The sequence below is a fragment of the Somniosus microcephalus genome, chromosome 4, assembly GCF_052327205.1.
Source record: "Somniosus microcephalus isolate GS21.2 chromosome 4, FLI_Smic_1.0, whole genome shotgun sequence".
Classification (NCBI taxonomy): domain Eukaryota; kingdom Metazoa; phylum Chordata; class Chondrichthyes; order Squaliformes; family Somniosidae; genus Somniosus; species Somniosus microcephalus.
This window is the reverse complement of record NC_140990.1, coordinates 204,725,354-204,729,311: the sequence shown is the minus strand read 5'-3', so window position 1 is coordinate 204,729,311 and position 3,958 is coordinate 204,725,354. Positions and strand designations below refer to the sequence as shown.

The following is a 3,958-nucleotide window of genomic DNA, read 5'->3' as shown; positions in this document are numbered from 1 at the left end:
TGAGAAGAAGGGTCTCTGTTTTATTTGTGTATTTATTGATGTTCTTGGACTGCTTATCAATTATGGCTCAAAAGGAGAAAAGGGGATGACTTTCTCCAGGTCTACCAGAGATCTCAGTGTTTTTCGAAACATTGCTGTACTTTCCCAAAGATTGTCCACCTTCCCAAAGAAGACTTTACTTTCCCAAAACCTGCTGACATCTCCCATAGAACATTATTTTTCTCAGAGATCAAATTATTTCCCCAAAGATCACTGTATTTTCCAAGAGAACTCTGGCATTTCCTGTTAATTGAGGAACAGCCCAGGTTTGTTTTGTGCTCAGTGTTTTCCCAAACACAGCTGTAATTTCCCAAACATCACTCCACCGTCCCAAACTTTGCTGTACTTTCCCAGAACTTGCTGACATTTCCCAGAGAACTCTGTATTTTCCCAGAGATCATTTTATTTTCCCAGAGATCACTGTATTTGCCCAGACATCACTGCATTTTCCCAGAAACCTCTGTATTTCCCCAGAAATCACTATTTTACAAGAGATCTCTGGCATTCCATGTTAATTGAGGAACAGCCCAGGTTTGTTTTGTGCTCCCCCAAAGCAGCGGAACTTGAATTGGGAACAAGGCTGAGGATTGTAGTTGTGATAATTTGGCACCAAACCATTGCTGGATTTGACCCATAAATCGCAAAGCATAAAAGCTCGGAAAAATTTGAAATAAAAAAAAAAATAGACAAGACTCATTAACTCTTGGTCCTTCTTCATGCTACTAACCTGTGGAAGGTCACTTCAATACAGAATATCAGACTTTTATTATCAATGTGACAGAGGTTGCATTCCAGCAAGGACCCAGTTAGTGTTGAGACTGATTTGGCAAATAGTGCAAATGTGCACATTACCTGACTGAGCACAATAACAGAACCTCCCGTGATTCACAGATATAAGGCTAAATTCTCAACTTGAAACTCCAACACTGAGCGTTCCATGAGATTTTTTATTGATTTCCACAACAATCCAAAAATAAATAAATAAAGATGTCTTTCAAGTAGAAGAGTTTTTATTATTTTCAAGATTATTTCAGACAGAAACAAATCACGTTAATCAAGAAAAGTCTAGAAGTCTCTCATACGTCTGAAAGATCCGATAGTTGAGTTGTAGCCGCCCCAGTCACTGAATCTCCTGTATTCACCGGGTCTCATGAAGTACTGGCGGCCTCTGTAGTTGGGCTGTTCATAGAAGATCCAGTAACCGTCCATCACATGGCTGGAGTGAATGTCACGGTAACGGAAACGATCGAAGACAGATGGACAGTCATCCATGAATTCCATCATCTGTCCTCCAAAGTCAGGCCTCTCGTAAATCCTCATTCTGTAGTTTCCACCTCGGTACTGTTACAGAAATCAAATCATATTAGTGATGAAGCTAGAAATGTTCAATATCTAGAAATACAGCCTCCTGGTGAGAAGGATGTGTATGAAGTTTTGCAGATGATGTTTGTGAACAGTAACAGACAGTTCAATAACATCTATTGAACGAGCTGATTATCTGCTGACTGACATCACCGAGCGGCTCTTGTGTAAATTGCTACAGAAAACCAGTGAAATGTGACAGCAAATTCAGGACTGATTCTAGTTAGAAAGAGCTCTCTGTTTGGGAAGGAGTTTACAAAAGGCTCCGTATGATGATGTTATTAACGAGAGGCATTTCGCAATATCTATTGATCCAGTTTACTACATTCCTGGCCTGTCACTGGAGCGCAGCTCCTGTGTAATTTGATACAGTGACATTTTAAAACAGCAAATTGGGACTGATTCTACTCGGCCCATATAGACAGGAGATTGCTTCATGTTAGTAAAAGTTTAATTGTAGTTTTGTTTGAACTGAGGTTTCAGTATGGGTGAAGCTTAAGGCAGGTTTCTCTTTGTTCAATTTATTAAACTAGATCAGACCAATGACATCAGTTTAACGCACAATTTCTTAGTCGCACCGCAATGAGTCTGATTACATTCAAAACCATCAATTCAGCAATTTGCCTTTCCGTTCTAAATATTCAACTAACTGAATCATCCAATTATACTCCCAGATTTTAATAAGTTAATAAGTTCACAAGTCCTATGGCAGTTGAATTATCTTTGAAATGTAGATGAGCGAAGCTCTATGTCTTACCTCTTGTTACAAAAATAAAGTCCAACTGCTGGAGTCCACACAAAGTCACAATAGATGTTAAAAGCAGATAAAATATTCTGACAAATAACTCCCAGGCACTCAGTTGCTCAGCATGGTACTCATTTACTTGATCTCAATTGGTATAGGACGCATTAACCTTCAAATTATAACTTACGTATGGGTAGGTGCGACATGACCCGATGTTGTCATTGAATCCCATCCAGCGCTGGTAGTCAGGATATTCTCCCCTGCTCAGAACATACTGGTATCCCATGTAATTGGGTCTCTCATACAGCACCCACCAGTCACTCTCAACACGGATGGAGTTACAGCGGCTGAAGTAAGGGGACAGGTCAGCAGAGTCAGTACTGCACTCGTAGTGCCGACCCTGGAAGTTCCTGTCCTCGTAAAAGATGATCTGTGGAGAGATATAGGTTTGTAAATTAATACATTCTCAAAACTAGATGATAATTAATGAAGAATTCTGATACAATGTATTCATCTGAGTGGTCCTTGCCTTTCCCATTTTGAGCTGACAGTTAGTTCAGTAACTGACTGAATGTTTCACTGCTTCACACAGCTTGGTATTTATATGCTGGGCTGAAAGGCCTCTCTGGGCTTTGCTTTTGTTATTCTAATGATTCAGGACTGAAAATCAGCAAAAATCAACAATGCGCATGTTGCACTTTTGTAGAAAAACACCTGAATGACTCCTGATGTGTCATTGATTCTTTTCCTTTTTTTTGTCTTCATGTAACTTTAATTGTTGTTTGAACATAGCAGTTCTGGAATATTCACGGCTTCAGAGGACATAGGTTCAGCTGCGTCTGGCACTTCCCTCCCTCCCCCCAGCCCACCGCACCAAACTTCGACTAAGGCTCCCTCCTGCCCTAGCCCTGAACTCACACTTTCCCTGGTTTCTCTCCTATCACCCCATATGACCTCTCCAAGCTCATCTTGTCCATGAGACCCACTTCCTGTACCCTCGACCCTATTCCCACCAAACTGTTGACCTCCCAACTGTCCTTCCTGGCCCACATGTCAGCTGATATAGTTAACGGTTCTCTCTCCTCAGGTACTCCTTCAATTCTGCTGTCATCACACCCCTCCTCAAAAAACCCACCCTTGATCCTCTGCCCATGCAATCTACCACCCCATCTCCAACCTCCCTTTCCTTTGCAAAGTCTTTTAAGGTGATTTTGCTTCCCAAATCCATGCCCACCTTTCCTGGAACTCCATGTTTGAATCCCTCCAATCAGGTTCTCACCATTGCCAGAATACTGAAACAACCCTTATCAAAGTCACAAATGTCATCCTATGTGATTGTGACCATGGTAAACTGTCCATCCTCATCCTCCTCGACTTGTCTGCAGTCTTTGACATGGTTGAACACACCATCCTCCTGTAACACCTTTCCTCCATCACCCAGCTGGTTGGGAATGCACTCGTCTGGTTCCATTCGTATCTATCCAGCCGTAGCCAGAAAATCACCTGCAATGGCTTCTCTTCTCATCTCGCACCTTTCCCTCTGGTGACCCGCAAGGATCTATCCTTGGCCCCTCCTATATCTCATCTACATGCTGCCCCTCAGCAACATCTTCCAAAAACACAACACCAGCTTCCACATGTAGGCTGACAACAGCCGGATCTACCTCATCACCACCTCTCTCGACCCCTCCACTGTCTCTAATTTGTCGCATTGCATGTCCAACATCCAGTAGTAGATGAGCAGAAATTTCCATCAACTATATATTTGGAAGATGAAACCAGTGTCTTCGGTCCACACCTCCAACTCTATTC

General features: G+C 42.1%; 1 pseudogene; it reads right to left on the bottom strand.

The window, feature by feature from the left end:
• Positions 1 to 1,031: 1,031 nt before the first annotated feature.
• On the bottom strand, positions 1,032 to 3,374 carry LOC147120161 (gamma-crystallin S-1 pseudogene; annotated as a pseudogene).
• Between the last annotated feature and the right edge of the window lie 584 nt (positions 3,375 to 3,958).